This window comes from Megalopta genalis, chromosome 5, assembly GCF_051020955.1.
Source record: "Megalopta genalis isolate 19385.01 chromosome 5, iyMegGena1_principal, whole genome shotgun sequence".
NCBI lineage: Eukaryota > Metazoa > Arthropoda > Insecta > Hymenoptera > Halictidae > Megalopta > Megalopta genalis.
Genome location: NC_135017.1, coordinates 13605487 through 13626490, shown reverse-complemented (window position 1 = coordinate 13626490; position 21004 = coordinate 13605487). Strand labels below are relative to the sequence as shown.

Genomic DNA, 21004 nt, shown 5'->3' with positions numbered 1-21004 from the left:
ACGGACATAGACGCGTGTGGAACACACATGCACCTGGTGGTACGGTGCATCAAAAACACGTAAGCTGGAATTTATGAGAAGGAGGCTCTTCTCGGCGCTGCCGGACTCGCCGCGTCCTCGGTAGCCTGCACGACGAGAGACGCGAGAGAGAACAGAGTAGAGAGAACGAACTCTCCCGCGGAGGTGGGCCCGGGGACCAGGAGGGGGCGGAAGAGGGCACAGGGTACCGTTCTGTCCTCAGGGACCTTGGTTCACCGGGTCGGTTCCCCTGGCTTCTCATCCACTTAGCAAAAAGCGGCTTAACCACCGATCTTCTCTTCTCCGCCGTTCTCTTCCTTTTCCTCTTCTTCGGCGACGACGCCGACGAACGCCGACCTCGAAACTGCCTGCCGATCGCGGCTACCACTTCCTCCTTGATGCGACGAGGGCTGCCGGCCGAATCGCCGCGCCGATTTTACGCTGGATTTCTATTTTAATGCTGATTTTATGCCCAATTCGCTGTTTTGCGAAACGACGATTTATCCGGAATTTTTACGCGCCCGATCTTCCGCCTGGAAATCTTCTTCTTAGGACTATTTTTAGAGATAAAAGAAATCTGGGGGGAACCGCGGGAGATCGCTGCTATCTGTGAGCACCATAGGTGCTGTTAATTTATTTTATTTTTATTTTTTGTTATGTTATTTTCGCAATTCGGAGATCCCAGATGCTGGATTTAGGATCTTTTTACGAGAAAAGTAGATCTTGCGCAGTCGAACTTTTTTATTATTATTAATATTATATATATAATACATTTATTATATTATTTATTATTTTTGTTCGCGTTTCAGCAATCACCGCGATTGTTTTGTAACCCGAAAATCTCACAATTGCGCCCGGCATAAATTACCAAACCACCCCCTTAACGCAACAATTTTTCTACGCCCTCAGCGACCGATAAAAAATTCCGAAAAAACTGCAAAATAACAGGTCGACTAAGAGATTATCGTCTGCCTTTTTTGTTCGCATTAACCTCGACACTCGCGTAGCCTCGAGCCTCGCGTCACCTCGAGCCTAATCTCTCGAAGCCGGTCTTGATTGTTCGAAGCGAATTTTTCCCCGAATACTCGGCAATTAATTCTCGAAAATGGCACGCTAATTGCGCAACAGTTGTGCCCGAACGCGGAAGGTTCTAGTTATCGGCGCGCGGACCTTGGATACGTAGACCGTGTGCGAGGATGTTGACTTCTGTCGATCGGGAAGAAACCGGAAACGCCCGGAGGCCGCGCGGTTCGGAGCAGGTAGGACAGGTAAAACGGGTGGGGCTTCCGTTTCTAGATCGGTCGATCGAGATCGATCGATCGCCGCGCGATTCCCGGTGGTTTCTTTGCAGGAAGCCGCCTAATCACCGGACGGCCGAACTGTTCGCCGCCTGGCCGCGTTATCTGCGCCTCGAACGCGTAAAAGAAACAGTTATGCCGTTTTATTAACATCGCTCTGATCTGGATTAACTCTACCGGAGACTCGGTAATCAGGGGGCCGCCGTAAATACACACTTAATTAACGTTAATCGAGCGGCGTGCCTCTCGACGCTCTGGCGTTTCCCTGAATTCCGAGGATCTACAGCCTCTTCGTTAACATTGTTCCGTTGCAAACCTGAGAAACATAAATCCGGGGGGCGCGGAGGTTGTATAATACTTGATCACGTTAGATGCTGCATACAGGGTGACACTTTTCGGCGTGAGTCTGGCTTATGTGCGCAGAAATTTGTTCTAATGATAAATTCATACGTAATATTAGCTTTTTGCACTGTATTTATATTTATATTTTTTACTTTTTATGTTGAATAATATTTAGTTCAGTATAGATATATATTATTATATATTATTATATATTATATATATAATATATTATTATATTATTATATTATATATTATATATATAATATATTATTATATTATTATATTATATATTATATATATAATATATTATTATATTATATATTATATATATAATATATTATTATATTATTATATTATATATTATATATATATAATATATTATTATATTATTATATTATATATTATATATATAATATATTATTATATTATTATATTATATATTATAGATATATATTATATATTATTAGCGTCATCGTTGTTTAATTGTTTTCCCATATGAAACTTTCAAATGTATAGTTAATTTAATGTGCACACTAAATATATTATGTTTAATGTCTCTGCAGAGTGTTAGAAATTTGTATGAAATTTTAATTAGAGTTATTTTAACACTCTCTACGCTTGTATTAAATAAGGTCGGCAGTTATTTTATAGGTTACTGTACGCTGCAATTTTGTACGTTTACGTGTGTTAATATTTGTATGTCCATGTATGATGTACTGAAATGTATGTTCACGTTTGTATACCTTGTAAATGAAAATATAAATGCTATGCAAATATATTGTACTTTTGTATGTTTATGTTCATGTGTGAATTGCAATTTTGTACGTTCATCCGTGTATGTTCTCGTTTGTATGCCCATGTATGTATCTTCAAGTTTGTATGTGTTCATCTATACATCTTCACGTTTGTATGTTCACGTTTGTACGTTCACGTTTGTATGTTCATGTATGTATCTTCATGTTTGTATCTTCATATTTGTATCTTCACGTTCGCATATCCATTTTCGTATGCCGATGCTTGCACATTCATGTTTGCACGTTGTTCGCGCGCAGTTGTTCGTGCTCGCGGGTTCAAGGTCGTCGAAGGTCGAGCCCGCCAAACAAGGATTCCCGGTAGCAGAACAGAGGCCAGTTAGGCGAATGATGGTTAACCGTTGTCGCATCGATCGGCCTCGCCGTAACGTTAAAAGCGAGCGTGACAGGGGGTGCGCCGAGGGGGTGGAAACAGAGGGGGCACGGTACGGATTCGAATTTTCATAAGAATCGATCGGCGGAGGGGCGGCGATAGGGGCCACGCGGTGGCCGGTTAGGCGTACGGCAGAGCGTCGGCTTAAATTGCATTCTGTTCGGGGTTGCAGGGTGGTGGAAGAGGGGGTGCGTGGAGGGGTAGCAACGCGAGGGTGCCACAAAGGAAACTGGAGTACTAACCAAGGCATTAGCAGGATGCCCCGGTTTCCGACAAACAACGCACAGTCCCCGCTGCGGATGTTCGTTGCATCCCTTTCCACGAGCCCCCCCGAGCCTCCGCCACCCCCTCTGGGAACGGTTTTGCAACCTAATTACGGTCTTTGCTATCGATTTCGAAATCCTCGGGGGTGCTACCGCGTGCTCGCCACCATCTTGCTTAGGATTTTTCTGATCTTCGGTTTCGCTGACTTAGAGGGGATGATCTAGCACAGCCTGTTTCACTGGTTCATCGGGATAGCTTGTCGAGAATGAACTAAGGGAGTCGAAAGTAGAGGTTTCCAGCTTTCGAACGAGCTATAGTTCATCGTCCTGCGATTTTTTTTCACGAGATTATGGCTAGTCGAAGATGATGAATATTTCGAAAGCTATGAGGGATTTTCGTGAATAAACTTGTTACTCGTTTCTGTCCGATAAAGCGGCTAAAAAAATCGTATCGTAAGTTTTGAGGTGGCGTTGTAAAGAGGAGGCTTCGATCTTTAAATCCGTGGCCGAATCGTTGCTGAACAAAATTTTTCAATGATCTGACAAGCTCGGCAACTTGGGGCTTGTTTAAGGGAAAACGTGTCTCCGGTTTCCAACTCGGTACATTAGAAATAAAAATCTTAACGAAAAACGAGTTAGAAGCGTCGAAAGTAGAAGCTTCGAGCTTTAAAACGAGCGGAGGCTTATCGTCGTACGATTTTTTTTTCGCGAAATTACAACAGTGCGAACATCATCGATTTTTCGAAAGTTTTCAAGTTATCGCGGATTTATACGATCGAACATGTCCCTCGTTTCTGCTCGATAAAACGGCTAAAAAAAATCGTACACCAAGTTTTCAGGCGTCGTTGCAAAGGGGACGTTCCGCTCTTCAAATCAGTGACCGAATCGTTCCCGGAAAAAATTTATCAACGATCCGAGAGACATCCGAATTATTACTATTTGTAAGACAAAACATGACTTCGGTTCTCAACCTGGTAACTCGTAAAAAAAAATCTAAACATAAAATGAGTTAGGAGACGTGAAAGTAGATACTTCAAGCTTTAAAACAAGTCCAGGCTGATAGTCGTGCGACCCGTATTCGCGCAATTGCATCGGTTCGAATATCCGGAATTTTTGAAAGATCGAAAATTCCGCGCACGCAGACTTTGCCCGGCGATGCTCCGCTGCGAAAAGGGAATAGCGCGCGCGGTCATAAGTCTGATAACGCCGGCACATTCTGGCAGCCCTAATCGCCACATTGTCATCAAGCCGCGTTCACACCGCGCTGCTTTGCGTGCGCGTCGAGCCACTCTAAATGATGAGATTTTCGCCGGTGGCACGCGTTCAATGACGGAGAAAGCGCCGCGCGGCGACGTGGCGCTGCGGAGGGAGGGAGGGGGGATGCGTGGGTGGTGGTTAGAAGGGTGTAGGATCCGTATTAAAGTATTGCTCAGATGTTTTTTTTACGCTAGGGCTTTTGCTTTGCTTTTACGGTCGCGCGGAACAATGACGAATCCCCGACGTCATTGTACGCTGGCCCTTGCAGTTCGAGGAAAAAATGCAGAAAAGAAAGGAGAAAAAACACGGGCGGAGGGACGGCGAGAGGTACGCGCGTCGTGTGACAATCACTCGCCGCTGATTACACGGGCCATTGTGCAAGGACAACGGCGCGCGCCCGCGCGCCGATAAAAGGGTTTTTCTTCCGCCCTCTACGCGGGGGTGGAATCATTCCGACGGAGGAAATCGTATCACCGAAAACCCACCCAACCCCGTGTTCGTTTCACCCGCGCGCGCCACGGTCGAACGCTGTTTCCATCTCGAAATATCAATTTTCTTTTGGCGCCGTTCGAATTTCCCGCCCGAATGCTCGCGACTGTCCGTTCAATTCAAATTTAGCAGCACAATGTTTCTCTTACTGTCCGTTCGCTTCGAATCTCCCGCCGAGCGTTCCATAACTGTCCGCCGAGTGCAAAAGTTTCCTTAACTGTCCGTTGAGTTCCAGGTTATGTCAAGGTTATGCTCACAACTGTTCGTTGCATTCAAATTTAGTAGCAAAATGTTTCTCTTACTGTCCGTTCGCTTCGAATCTCCCGCCGAGCGTTCCATAACTGTCCGCCGAGTGCAAAAGTTTCCTTAACTGTCCGTTGAGTTCCAGGTTATGTCAAGGTTATGTTCACAATTGTTCGTTGCATTCAAATTTAGTAGCAAAATGTTTCTCTTACTGTCCGTTCGCTTCGAATCTCCCGCCGAGTGTTCCATAACTGTCCGCCGAGTGCAAAAGTTTCCTTAACTGTCCGTTGAGTTCCAGGTTATGTCAAGGTTATGTTCACAATTGTTCGTTGCATTCAAATTTAGTAGCAAAATGTTTCTCTTACTGTCCATTCGCTTCGAATCTCCCGCCGAGTGTTCCATAACTGTCCGCCGAGTGCAAAAGCTTCCTTAACTGTCCGTTCAGTTCAAATCTAGTGCAAGATATTTGCGCCGAAGAAACGCTAGCTCGATGCGGAACAATTTGAAATTATACCTCGATTTATTATATATTTGAAATTAAACCAAATTGGCGGGAGATTCGAAACAGAAAGATATTACTTTCGCTGAAACGGTTATGGTAACAAATATTTCTAGAAAGCAAAAACGATGCTTAACGTAGCAAATACGACCGATTGGAAAAGCCTGTGACACGGGTCACGGACGACCCAGGAACAACGGAGTACAACACGATCGTCGACCATTTGCTTTGCAGTGACCAATAGAAGCCCGTCAGAAAAAAGTCCCTAGATCCAAGTCCCGCGAATAATCCGAATGCAGTAATGTCTCTCTAATTGACTAATTGTCCACAAAATTGGACAATTTGAGAGAAGAGGAGATACGATTACTCGAGCCTTGCGACTCATTTTTATAGTTACCGATTGTCAGCAATTATAAAACCTAGGTGCCGCGCTCGGACAATCGCATCTCCTATTCCCCAATTGTCCATTTTCGTGGACAATTTTTGCGTCAGTTAGGGAGACATTGCTGTAATCGTAGAGACAACTGGCCGGTCCGTTTATTCGCCGAAATAGAACCGTTCCGTCGTTGTTCGGCCGATTACAGCATCGTCGAAGAAAAGCAGCGAAAAATCGCGCGTATGGTTGCGCGTGCAATGCGCGCGGCGCGTCGTCAGCTCGAATAGAGGCCGGCTGCAGCGACGTCTGGCCGAGTAAAGGGTCAATCGAAGGCAACGAGGAGAGGAGGAGGAGCAAGGCGATGGATCAAACAGGAGGAACGAGATACCCAAGACAAAGAGGGCGGAGCGGGGGGTAGCGGAGGGGCGAGAGAGACACTCGAACGAGTTAACTCGATAGTGGGACCGAAAGCAATCAAATAGCCGATTGATAAAAGAACCGAGAGACAGAACGACGAACAAAAGGGGCAGAGAGCCAGAGATAGGAAGAGAAAGATTAGCCGCGGCTGGCGGAGCGGCGGAGGGAGGGGAGGGAGGAGGAAGGAGAGGCTCTCGTTCCCGAGATATGTGGGAGCCCCTCGGCTCGATCGTACACACGGACAGTTTCGAGCGACTTTAATTGATTTTACTATTGAAGGAAAAGGTCGTCGAGCGGTAACGAGTCGACGCTGCCGACGCTGGGATCGGTTTATGCGGTCTAGGGAATTTTCCGAACGCCTTGATCGCCAGGAGCGAAACGTCCGGGAGGGGGGAGGGGTCTGGCGGCGAGTGTGCGACGTTTTAAAAAATTATCGACGCCTTTTGAAACGTTTGGATCGATTTTAACGGTCTAGGGAATTTTCCGGACGCTCGGATACCTAGGGGAAATGATTTCGGAGCTGTCCAGCAAGGCGATATTTTTGAAAAATCATGGATTTCGGGATGAAATGGGGAATTTGTGGGACGAGTTTATGTAGAAATGGTAAAATGTTTAAAATACGAATTGTAATTCGTAGTGATTGTAGTAAACGTATGCAGAAAGAATGTTTTCGGAGACAATTGAGAATTAAAGTTGTTAACGATCGAATATTGAAGCCAATTGTTTAACAATAAATGTACGTTTTAATAATAACACATATTTAATAGTAAATGTATGAACGTCATTAGCAATAAATGTGTGAACGTCTTCAACAATAAATATATGAACGTCTTCAACAATAAATGTGTAAACGTCTTTAACAATAAATATATGAACGTCACCAACAATAAATATGTAAATGTCTTCAACAATAAATATATGAACGTCTTTAACAATAAATATATGAATATCTTTAATAATAAATATATGAACGTCTTTAACAATAAATATATGAACATATTTAATAATAAATGTATGAACGTCTTTAACAATAAACACATGAACGTCTTCAACAATAAATAAACGTTTAGGCAAAAGAAGACGTAGATCGCAGGAATCAGGATCGTCGGTGACGATCGATCAGTCAGATTCCGTGGAGCAGGGGTTGGGAACGTGACCGTTCGTGAAGAAGAATGATCGCAGCGAGGAGTGTGTTCCACCCTTGTTTTTCTCGGTCCGATGGGGGTAGTCGTAACACGCGAGACGAATCGGTAACCGGCCTCGAAAATCGCCGTGTAATATTCCACTAGCCTAACCTAACGGGGAACGAGACCGAGGGTAGTATTTAGGGGAGGATGGACTCGGTCCGTTCGATGTTATTAATTTTCCAATCGTTCATTTCGCATATTGAGAAACTGATAAACCGTGTTTCAATTGTTTACGACAGCCTAGCAATTAGCGGGTAAATCGATCCGCATGTTTAATGAATTTTTCCGATACTTGTTTTAAGGCGATACAATATTTATTTGTATTTATTTCGTATACGCGATGCATGTAGCTCATAAAATATTTTCATCTTGGGTAAAATATCCTCCATTTAGGGAGTAAACACATCCCCAGTTCAATTGATTTTTCCGAATGTAGAATTTACTTTACGTACATTGAAAAATTGGCAAACATGTATTTCGATTGTTTACAATGGCGCAGCAATTAAGGGTGAATCCGCGCACCTTGTTTGATCAATTTCCCGATATTTATTTAATCCGTTGCAAAATTCGTGAAATGTATTTTTATTGCTTAGGATGTTTAATGCTCGGGAGGCAGGTTCATCCCCTATCGATTAATTCCTCGAACGTAGAATTTATTTAACAGATTGAAACGTTCGTAAAATGTGTGTCGGTTGTTTACAATGGACTGGCATGTCGGTGGCAAAATTCATCCCCTGTTTAATTAATTTTTCCAACGTGGAGTTTATCTTATACATTGAAAAATTAATAAAGAATATTTTAGTGTTGTTTATGATGGCCCAGCATTTTATTCGGCATTTGACATTTATTTCACGGTATTAATTTTCACGCGATGATAATACTGTTAAAAGATATTTTCGGATCGGTCGGAAAGATCGGTCCGGAGGATTTTTGAACGGGAGATTGTTGTCGGGGGTGGAAAATTTCCTGCTTGTCCGAAGGAACGAATGCGATAGTAAGAAGGGTGCGAGTCGCGTGCACGTTCGATCTGCGGATTCGATGCAGCTCGTTTCCACCCTTGAAAATCTGCTCGCACCCCGAACGAACGAACGTTTGGCGTATTAGTCATTCGGTCGCAGCTGGGAATCCTGCTCTCGGTCTCTCTTTCGGGGGTGCGCGCACCCTTTTGCAAGGTCAAATCAATTCCGGCTTTAGCCTGCGGCACGACTTGATTTTTCTCTTGAATTTTTGCCCGATTATTTTCGCACGCTATCCTTCCTCTCACGCAACGCCGTTCTCGGCGCAAACATTTCCCTTCTAATTTCCAATTCTGACACTTTCCCCCCGTTCGAGCTCGAACTATTTTCGCCATTTCAATTCGTCCGTACTTCCGCCGTTTCAATTTAACACGATTTATAGGTATAAATAATAATAAAGATAAATAAGTATAAATAAATAAGTATATAAATATAAGTATAAATATAAAATATAAAATATAAAATATAAAATATAAAATATAAAATATAAAATATAAAATATAAAATATAAAATATAAAATATAAAATATAAAATATAAAATATAAAATATAAAATATAAAATATAAAATATAAAATATAAAATATAAAATATAAAATATAAAATATAAAATATAAAATATAAAATATAAAATATAAAATATAAAATATAAAATATAAAATATAAAATATAAAATATAAAATATAAAATATAAAATATAAAATATAAAAATATAAACACGATTTATAAATTTAAAAAATTAAAAACATAATAATGGCAACATTGGATTTATTTAAACTTCGTATAATTTCTATTATAAAATATACGCTCGTACGAAGACGATTATCTCCAAAATTAACCTACAAAATATGAAATAAATATTGGAACGAGACGGGAGGGTCCAATCTGACCCGGGCAGCATGAAATATGGAAAACGGCGTTTCGGCGGAGACAGCGAATGGAGAAAGTAGGACGCGATGCAAAGTATAAAATACGAAATAAATTGTGGAAACGGAATGAACGACGGGGCGGCGGGGAGGGGTGGGTGGGAGATGATCCAATCTGACCCGAGGAACATAAAATACCGAAAAATTACCAATTCCACGGGCCATGATCCAGCTCGGGAACGACAGTTTCGACGATGGACAAATAAAGTGGCGATCCGAATGATTTTGTTGGAAACAATTGACCGTAAAAGAGGCGGAAGATGAAGAAGAAGAAGATGAACCATTTCACGGGCACCGTCGCCGATCATAAAGAGCCGTAACGATTTTCAGAGGTGTGCGGTGTATCAGTGGCGTCGCTGATGAAAGGGACGACCGAGCCAAAGGGAGAAAAAGAGAGAGAGAGATAGAGAGGGAGGGAGTGAAAAAGCGAGACGATGAAGGGGGTGAGGGGCGGCGGAAAGGGGCGAGGGAACGGAATAGTGAACGACGAGGGGCAGGGGCGGAAGAAAAAGGAAGAGAGGATAAAGAGAAGGGTGCCGGTGGACCTCCCTATTGACAACGGCTTTCATCTTTATAATTCAACCCCTCGCGCCACCCTCAATCCATTTTGCCTTTTCTCCCTAATGCTTTTTTACCATCCTTTCCGCGTGTCACCTATCCGCGTGCTTCTTTCGCCGAAAAATTCCTCGGAAGAGAACCCTTTTGATGTCTTTGCCGTTACGCTCGTCGCTGTCGCCGGCGACGCGGCTACGCCAATGGCACCGCCGGAACCGCGCGCGGCCCCCGTTCGAGCCGCGATAAAACGGAAACGAAAAATCGTGCGTCCAGTTTCGAGTGCTCGTTCGAAAGGGGAGACCGCGGGCTTTCGACGTGCCGTGGCTCCGATCGGAGATCAAATTTGCCCGCGGAGATATCCGTCGTCGAAGTTCCTCGCGACCGATACGGTCGCGGTCTTTGAAAACCGGAAATTTGAAATCGAGCCTCGCGGAATCGGGGAAGAAGAGTTAGCGGAGGCGAAAGCGGATTCTTCGCGCTTCAAAACGAGCCGCGGTGCATCGCGTTACGATCGTCCTAGCCCTCGGTGCAGCGTCTGGAACGTCCCATTGACCTAAGCAGCCTGCGCCCCGGATTTCGTTCGACGCGACGTTACCCGAAATTATGAGCCGTAACACCTCCCATTCGCCGCGATCACGGTCCCATATCGAAGCTACATCCATACCGGGTACACCCCGGTGGCAAACGACGGCCCCGTTCCACGGCCTGGATCTCGGAAAACCGAGAGCGACGCTCGGCGGAAATTCGAAATGCGACGAAAGACCGTCGGAGGGGGGAAAAAACGGGGCGGAAAAAAACGGGCCGAGGAAAAAACGGGATGACGCGGCGCGGCGCGGCATGGCATGGCGTGGCGTGCACGGGTGCAGCATAGTGATTCCCGGGGAGGTCTCACGTGTGTCGCAATCCTCGGCCGTCGATCCCTAGGGGAAGACCTCCCGGAGATTTCGAAGGTTTCGGAGATTTCGGAGGTTTCGTTGGCTGTCGAGCACGGCCGGCCAGAAAACGGCTGGATCAGTGCTCTTCGTGGAAGGTAACGGCGTCAGAGGGGGGTGGATGGGGGGACGCGTGGGGGGGTGGCACCAGAGATCGATGGAAAAAGCGAGGGGGAGCGAGCGCGTAGTCGAAACGGTCACAGATGGTGTCTCGCATGGTTTACGACGCAGTCCGCGGCCCTTCCATATGGGAATGATACTATTTAACTCACCCCGGAGACCTGGCAGGGTGTCGGATGACCTATACACCCTACTCTCGGCGCACAGGTTCGGCTTTTACTGGCAGGTTCTTCTTCCTTCGGCTGCCCTTCCGCTGCTCCTGCAACAGCGACGAACGTCCAGACCCGTTTTCTATACCGTCCGCACGGCCACGGCTGTTTCGCTGATTTCGTCGGCCAAAATGATTTCATTTCGCTCGTGACCTGTCCTAGTATCTACCTATTCGCTTATTTGTTTAGTTTAGGAGCATTGATTATGAACGAATAAGAAATGATCGATAAATTAGGCTGCGGATTCGATGCATTTCTGTGGGAAATTAGCGGATAGCATTTTTAAAGCAGCAGACAAATTGAAAGTGTCTAGGAATGTCAATTTATTGGTTTTAGTTTATTAAAATCGTCGATGGAATCGTCGACGCAAACAATTTTTATTTCGCCGCAGAGAAAAGCCGCAATCTGTTGTACGGAATATTTGAAATATTATTTTTACTGTTTAATGGACTCAGAACGCGTCTATTTATTTATTCACGATTTTATTCATTTTCAACATTGACAATCGAATAGTATCATTATTTGCATATATATTAATATATAAATATTAAAGAAACCCGTGAAATCTCCGTGAATCGTTCTTTATCAACAATATCGAGATTGATTGAAAAATTTCACCTTATTATTATTAGTATTAATAATATTCTTATTATTCTTGTTATTCTTCTCATTAATAATATTCTTATTATTCCTATTATTCTTATTATTAATGATATTCTTACTATTCTTATTATTATTCTTATTAATAATATTCTTATTAGTCTTATTATTCTTATTATTATCCTTATTAATAATATTCTTACTATTCTTCTTGTTATTAATATAAATAATATTCTTCTTATTAGTAACATTATTATTATCGCTATTTTAAAGAACGATGCCTTGGCTTCGATCGCCGCCGATCGATTTTTTCCTTAAGAATGCAGACACACGTCGCGCGAACCCTCTCATTTTCAATCCCGTCGTCTGCTAAAATATTAATCCGGATTGTTCGATCATCGTAAGAACTGAACCCGCCGTCCTCCCTTGGTTTAAAATTATGCAACTTCGCGGAATGGTTTCTGGCACGGGACAGATTTTGGGGAAAGCCAGTGAAATGGAACACCCCCGGGGAATTCGAAGATATCGCTGTTGAGGTAGGGAAAGGACCATCTATACTCGCATTTAAACGGCTTCCTCCGTCCCCCTTGCTTCACACCTGCTGCCGACGAATTCTTCAAACGAAGTCAAGTGTTCGAAGAGACGATTTAACACCGCCGTATCTGACCAGGTATCATTTTTCTCAATCATAACCGATGTTACAAAATCGAACCGAGCCGGTCCGTGAATCCTCTGCCACAGAGTTCGGCTAATAGCGATCTGATTAATGATCGACAATTATGCCTCGTCAGTTGTTACGTCCAATTTATAATCATTTGTAAGCATTCATGATAACTGACGAATTTATAATAATTTGTAATAATTTATAACAAGAGATTTATAGTAATTTGTAAAATAATTTATAATAGCAGATTTACGATAACTTGTAACAATTCATAATAACTAACAAAAATTTCTAATAACTAATAAATATATAATAATTTCGAAAAACCTAACAAATTTAGAATAATTTCTAATAACGAACAAATTTCTAATAACCAATAAATGTATAATAATTTCTAATAACTAGTAAATTCATAATAATTTCTAACAACTAATTAACAAATTACAATCGTCAATAATCAATCAGATTACTTTTTCCCCAACACTGTCCTGTCACAAATGTATACGTCCTCTTCTGTTTGAACTGTTTCAGATTATTCCGCCACCCAGTATACACACAAAGAAACCAAACCAACGAAGAAAAGATTGAACTCCGCATAACAACGAAATTGAAACAAAGTATATTAGTAATCGTACATTAAACTAATCCTTACAACGTCTAAAAGAAAATTCCAATCGTCTAGTCCAGTTCGGAAAAAAATTACACCGTTTCAAAATGTGTTCGTAAATACTTACACGGGCGCCACTGTACGCGTTAAGCCGAGGCGTATAAAAGTTGGCCACCCAGTATAGGAACAAAAGGGATGAATAATCGTCGGCCAGATTGATATTCCAGCGACATCGATTCCCGGGGTCTCGCCAGGGTACGCGAAAGGTCGTCTAGGATAACGCCTGAAGGCTGGTGGGATTCGAGAGAGAGAGAGAGAGAGGGGGGGAGAGAGAGAGAGACTGAAATAGGAATAATCTCTCCGGAACTTGCCAGGGACCCAGGGAAGTGCGCTGTGGGGCCGAGAGGTGCCGGGGGTTGCCTTGGGGTTCCGAGGGGAGCCGAGGGGGCTGGAGGGACGGTGGGCGGTGGGCGGTGGGCGGTGGGAGGGGCCGGAGAATGCCTGGTTGCCGGAAGTCGACGGGGTTGGGGAACGAACGGAAGCGCAAAAGGGAACGACGGAGAGAAGCGGAAGTGCCGCGTGGAACTGTGGGGCGGCCGGCGGTGGGTGGCCCGAGGAAAAAGGGCGGCCGAGGGGCTGCCGGGTGTGCGGGGGGTGTTGCCGGGACCGGAACCGGAAGCGGGGAGCGCAGGAAGACGAAGGGACGTCGACGTCGGGCGTCGGTGGCTGGTGCTGCAACGACGTCGACGGCGACGCCGGCCCCGATATGGCGGAAGCGTCGCGTTTGCCGGAAGTCGCCGAGGAAATGAAATGCCTCCCAGCCGCCGCCCGGCTAACCCCACCTCCGCCACCACCTCCTCCTCCTCCTCCTCCTCCTACACGCCCACCCACCGCCTCGTTCCGCCACGCCCTCCTTCCGAGATCCTCCGCGTCGCGTCGCCTCGTTCGAGCCGCAAACTTCATAAAAGCCTTCCTGCTTCGAAATATTTTCGTTTCGTAACGGCGAATTCTTGAATTCTTCGCTCTGACGAGCGCCGACAGTGGGCCCAATTACCGTGGCTCCAGTACAGTTTCGAGCATAATTAATTTCATGTTCATCGAACAAGACGGCATCGAAATGTCTTCATTCGAACACGATTAATTATTTGCTCGTTAAAATTGTATACGCGAAAGGAAGGAACACGCGCTCTTGAAATACCGCAGAAATTGATTCAATTCTTTTTTTCGTGCCGAACTTTTGCTACGAAAATAATTGTTAAAGGTAGAACTTCAACAATGGTGTAGTTTCTGTATTTATTTTATCTATCTGAAGACGAATCGCACGATGGTGTAATTTATCTTGATTTGTATGGGGGAGGATGGTTTGTTCACGTCACTTGTTCTTTTCGATGTTTCGAGAGTTGGTTATATACTTCACTCTTCGGGGAGTATCGTTTCAGGAAGGTTACGCGACGGTTGCAGCAATTGCTGATGTTTGAATTGCTGTAACTTCGTGAACAGCTATCGTACAGTGATCTATCTCAGCTCGTTTTGAAGCGTGAAGTCTGTACTTTTCAGTGCATGCATTGCTTTTTATCAACAATGCGAGGATTGATCGTGAATTTTACTTCGCACGAAGTATTGTTTCAGAGGGACTCCAGGGATGGGTTCGATCGACTGCCGACGTTTGACTCGTCGCAACTTTGTGAGAAACGATCTTATAACAATCTAATTTAGCTCATTTTAAAGGGCGAAGCCTGCTCTTTCATCTCCCGTAGCTAATTTTTTTATAAATGATCAGAAAAGGTATTATAAATTTCACTTTTTCGAAGTCGTTTCTTGACTTGGATTGCGAAATGATTTAATCAATAGTTAATGTTTGGCTAATTGAAACTTTGTGATAAGTAATCGTATTGTAATCGTCTATAGCTCATTTTAAAGGGCGAAGCTTGTACTTTGAACGAAAATTAATGCGAGGACAATTACATATACATAGAATTATTAGCGTATTCACGAATAATCATTTATAATATCTTGCGACGTTGAGAACCGCTTACAGTGCAAGATAATTTTAATTGATATTTAATTGTTATATATTATGTAATGTATTATTTAGCCTGCTCAAAGCTGGCCCCTATACATAGATCATGCTCGTTCGCGCGCGTGTCTCTGTACGTGACGAGCGAGATATAAAGCAACGAAGGAACATAAAAAGGAAAGCAACTTCGGGCATCCGGTCAACGAGGTTCTTACATAAGTCCTTTAGCCGACTGTTGCTGGGAAATAACGTTGCAAAAACTCAATATATTCCCCAACTTTGATCAATTATTCGCCAATTATCCTAACTAACGCATTCCAATTTGTTAGTCACAATTTCTAGAATTTTTATGATAATACAAAATAAATCGACTACGTTCACGTTGCCGTAATTTCGTGAGAAAAAATCGTACGACGATAATCCTGAACTCGTTTTAAAGCTCGAAGCGTCTATTTTCGACGCGCGTACCTCATTTTCCCCGAAGATTTTTCTTCGTGACGCACAGAGTAAAAAACTGAAGCTGCATTTTGCCTTGAAAATGGCGCGCATTCGCAAGCCCGTAAAATCATTGAAAAATTTTGTTCACGAACGATTCGGCCATGGATTTGAAGATCGAAGCCTCCTCTTTACAACGACAGCTTAAAACTTATGATACGATTTTTTTTAGCCATTTTATCGAACAGAAACGAAGAACAAGTTCGATCGTACGAATCCGCGATAACTTGAAAACTTTCGAAAAATCGATGATGTTCGCACTGTTGTAATTTCGCGAAAAAAAATCGTACGACGATAAGCCTCCGCTTGTTTTAAAGCTCGAAGCTTCTACTTTCGACACTCTTAACTCGTTTTTCGCTCAGATTTTTGTTTCTAATGTACCGAGTTGGAAACCGGAGACACGTTTTCCCTTAAACAAGCTCCAAGTTGACGAGCCTGTCAGATCATTGAAAAATTTTGTTCACGAACGATTCGGCCACGGATTTGAAGATCGAAGCCTCCTCTTTACAACGACACCTCAAAACTTACGATACGATTTTTTGTAGCCGTTCTATCGAACAGAAACGACGAACAACTTTAACCATGCAAATCCCTCGCGAGTCCGCGATATTCGTAAAATCGACGACACTGGCACTGTCGTAATTTCGTGAAAAAAAATCGTACAATGATCAACCTCGGCTCGTTTGAAAGACCGTAGCCTCCCCTTTGCAACGACACCTCGAAACTTGGTGTACAATTTCCGTCATCCGGTTCGCGGAACAAAAACGAGGGACAAGTTCTTTACAAATCGTGTACCTTGTATCACCATAAAGCGCAGGCAGCACAGCTTCCATTCGAAGCTCGATGAAGCGACGAAGAAAAGAACGTACGCCAAATTTGAATACATCGTTCCAAAGAAGAAGCTTCGATCTATGAAACGAGCCCGGGTTCGTCGTTGCCCGATTAATATTGACGAAACGGCGACGCTTTCGATATCGCCGTTCTCTCTCGAAAATCGGGAATCGGACGCTTCGGGGATCGGTTGTTACGCGTTCTGCTATTGTTTACGGCGATAGAACGGCGTCGGTAATTTTGCAGGTATTTTTGCCGGGGCAGCAGGAAGCAGAAAAAGAAATGATGAAACACAAGAAACAGCGGAGGGTCTCGAAGAGGTCGGCCCTGAAGAGTATTAAAGCGACGGCGCGGGCCAGTGAAAGGCGAATAACACGAATGCCTTTGAAGTCGCATGGTTTCTAGTTCTAATAACGCTATTATTCCAACGCGCTGGTCCGCCTACCGGCTCCGCCACTTCACTCTGATTGTTTCTAAAGCGGTTGATCTGATAATCAGCCCTGTACTCGGCCCGATTGCTCAGCAATAAGTTAATGGCGCAAGGTCGCTAATGAATAAACCAAATCGCGCGGCCAGGGGTTATTGGTCGCGCATTTTAAACGGCCCTAGGATTTTATAATCGAACATCCTCGCTTTATTAATATCAACAATATATTAACGAACGCGTCCGACGAAATTACTGATCGAAGAAAATCCGAAGTCAACGACTTCGACACTGACTTCGCCACTTTCACCACTGATATTGATAATTACGATACCTGGCGCGTGCGAATATCTGCGAAAAATGCAAATTTTTTTCTGTATCTGCATGCAACGATAGCCAAATAAATATTTAATTAGCCTCGTCGATGTGAACAAACGTTTGAAGCTACATTAATAATTAAATAAAATTCAATAAGTCAGGTAATTATCGAGGCTTCATCTTCGACCATTAATATTATTATTATTAATATTATATACCATTATTATTATTATTATTATTTAGTCTCGTCGATGTTAACAAACGTTTGAAGCAACACTCATAATTAAATAAAATTCAATAAGTCAGGTACTTATTGAGGCTTCATCTTCGACCATTAATATTATTATTATTAATATTATATACTATTATTATTATTATTTAGCCTCGTCGATGTTAACAAACGTTTGAAGCAACATTAATAATTAAATAAAATTCAATAAGTCAAGTACTTATCGAGGCTTCACCTTCGACCATTAATATTATTATTATTAATATTATATACTATTATTATTATTATTTAGACTCTTCGATGTTAACAAACGTTTGAAGCAACACTAATAATTAAATAAAATTGAATAAGTCAGGTACTTATCGAAGTTTCACCTTCGACCATTAATATTATTATTATTAATATTATATACCATAATTACGCCTATTATCATGCCTTTAAATTCTTTGAATAACTTCATCGTTGAAATTTTCACCTAACCGTTTTTCTTTTTTACACATGAAAACCGTAGCTCAGCGATGACTATCAAAGGTGATAATAGTTAATCTGCTACAAAGAAATTGTTCGTATCGAGGTGCAGTTGTTATTAAAGTGTTTATTGGTGTCTCGTGAGAACCTCGGCGCTGGCGAAACTAATTGCGACTACTGGATTGTTAGGGTCGACGGTTTGTCGTCGCCGGAAGTCTGGATGTGATTTTTCGTGCGTGATTAGGGGAGGACGATTAACTATCCCCTCCTCTGTTCCCGAGGCATCGCCAATTTTCCCGGTCGCGATTTATCAACCTGCTGGATTCTCGATCGGCCAGGCTAATTGACAACTTTGCTCGCTACTTTGTCACCACAATTGTCCATTTGTATAATTAATCCTCGCTCGAAGTATCGTAAAATTCACGGTTCTTCTCAATCGACAGAAATTACAAGTGCAGTTCGACGCGACGATCGAACTCAATTAATTCGCGGCCCGGTTTGATCGTTGCTAAATTAATTTACGCCCGCGCGTAATCGTTGCAACTTTAATTATATAATTAAGGAGAAGCGACGATCGCACGGGCTTCGGCGACTAATTGAAACAACGAACAACAGTGAATTTCTATAAGTTGTAAAATGGCGATGCAATTAAACGCGACCGTTCGTTCGGTGGAAACGGAGAACCGCGAATTAGCGGAGAGGTTAATTGGCGATAAACGGATTTCTTGGCAACAAAGTAGAAAACGGAGGGGGGGAATTGGGTTAGCGGCATAAGGTGGATTGTCATAACCGCCGTGTTACTGCTCGCGAACGTAAGCGATTATATAATCGCGGTGGTGCGTAAACGACGCCGTCGGCGGCGTGTGAACACGCCTTAAGGCGCCTCGAGCCGGAAACAGACTTTCTCCATCGTTTCGACCGCGACAGCTTTTTCATATCCGAGTTCCCCCCCGAAAAAACTGGCCTGTTCACGCTTTGTTTCTCCCTTCTACGATCCTCCAATAGTCCTCCCGTAGTTCGCGACGCTCCAAACTTTCTTAAACGACATCGTCGCGACCGACGCCGAAAAGCCGCACCGTGTCGCTTCGAATATTATTTAAACAATGCTTAATGCGCACAGTGTTAGAAAACTGTACACCGGTGTACTCGGGAGAGTCTGCGGAAGCGTTCCGCGCAAGGTGCGTTCGCATAACTTTCGCGGTTCGAACGCAACGAGTGTTCGAAGTTGAACATTTGATAAATCTTGCTGGCCGGTTTAAGACAATCGTTTAAACGTGTTTAAATGTTTATAAAATTATAAAAATACGTACCGTTGTACTCGGGAGAGTCTGCAGAATAATTCTACGCGAAAGAGAGTTTTCTAAGTTTTGCCGTCAAAGCGCAAAAAGATTGGCAAAGTTGCAAAACTGGTATCCGACGCCTCGACGTTTGAACTATCTTGAGGAATTAATTATTGGGAAGCTAAGACAGCTAATTACGCGAGACCTTTCGCATTTTGTTCAGAACAGCTCGTACTATAATAACATATTTTTGTTTAGCATTTGTCGTATTCACGATGAGGTATCCCAGCATTTTAACCCATTTCAAACGTCCGATCGATACGAGCGTGCGTTGATTTTCTGCCGCCGGACCTGACATAATGCCTGTTCCCCGCTTTCGGTGATTGTATTAGAACCAGATATGCATTTCCACTCGATAACTTTTGCTTTCATTGCTTCATCGACGGGTTGCGACGTTTATGCGAATTCCTGGGCCCGTGGTTTGTCTCGGGGAAAGTGGAACCGAAGGGAAATTTATTTTGTCTCGAACCTCCCACATGGAACTGCAGCTCTCAGGATTTTTTGCGCCCGAACCGCGCAGCCTACGCCAATGCACCTTGCACGGCATCGTTCTATAGACTTTCCCGAGTAAAATGATGTATATTTTTTCAACGTTTCAGATATTAAGAGCGATTCAAATAATCATTGAAATTTTCGATATTCTGGGATCGTGCGCCAATCTTGTAAAAGGTTCGAGTTCGACAATTTTTTGTGTTCGAACCACAAGAGCTACGTCGATGCACCTTGCATAGCATCGTTCTGCAGACTTTCCCGAGCACGACGATATATACTTCTATACCATTCTAGCCGTTTGAACCAGTTTAAAAAAATGTCGAAAGATCGTAAGAGAATCTACGATCGTAAAACATTAAAGCGACTTTGACAATTTGTTGCGTTCGATCCGTAAAAGTTACGCGAATATTTCTCGCGCGGAATTATTGCGCAGACTCTGGCGAACGCAACGACAAATATTTTCCGAGATTATTACGAGCATCGGAGTCGCGATAAAAAAAGATCCAAATCTCCGGCTTAGGTCCAATCGCGTCGATCTCGACCAAGTAGAACCAGAATTCGAACCCTCGAATAGAAACTTATCGGCGGCTACAACTTCCTCTCGGTAAGTTCTTCTATTCCCGGTAATTAGATAACAGCAGGAAACCGCCACGGGTTGCATAATATCGATGTTACGCAATCGGTACCTTCACCTTATGTGCGCCTTACGTCGTCTCGCCAAGTGAAAATCAGTAGGAAAGTGTGTGTGACGCCGGCGAACAGAAAGAGAGAAGAGAGAGAGAGAGAGAGAGAGAGAGAGAGAGGAAAGAATTTTCAAAAAAGTAGGACTCATTTTAAAAAATCGGAGAACAAGCGTTCTACTGTCTAGTGCACGAGTATTCATCATTTTCTATTCTGCATTCAATATTCCATATTGTACATTCATGCAAGTTACTACTGAATAATTTATTTTATTTCCTGTATTTTGCATCTTATGTTCTACATTTTATTTTCCATATTTTGCATTTTACATCGTATACGTCCATTCCCATAGTTTGCATTTTATATTGTATATTTTCTTTCCTATATTTTCTATTTTATATTGTACATTTATTTTTTCCTATATTTTGCATTTTACATTCTATATTTTATTTCCTATATTTTGCATTCTACATTCTATATTTTATTTCCTATATTTTCCATTTTATA

General features: G+C 43.0%; 1 long non-coding RNA gene across 1 annotated transcript in view; it reads right to left on the bottom strand.

The window, feature by feature from the left end:
* Positions 1-11131: 11131 nt before the first annotated feature.
* LOC143259481 (uncharacterized) overlaps positions 11132-21004 on the bottom strand; it is a 38199-nt gene continuing 28326 nt past the window's right edge. Inside the window, exon 3 of the long non-coding RNA XR_013033418.1 lies at positions 11132-11381. This is a non-coding gene — a long non-coding RNA (uncharacterized LOC143259481). The remainder of the gene's footprint in view (positions 11382-21004) is intronic.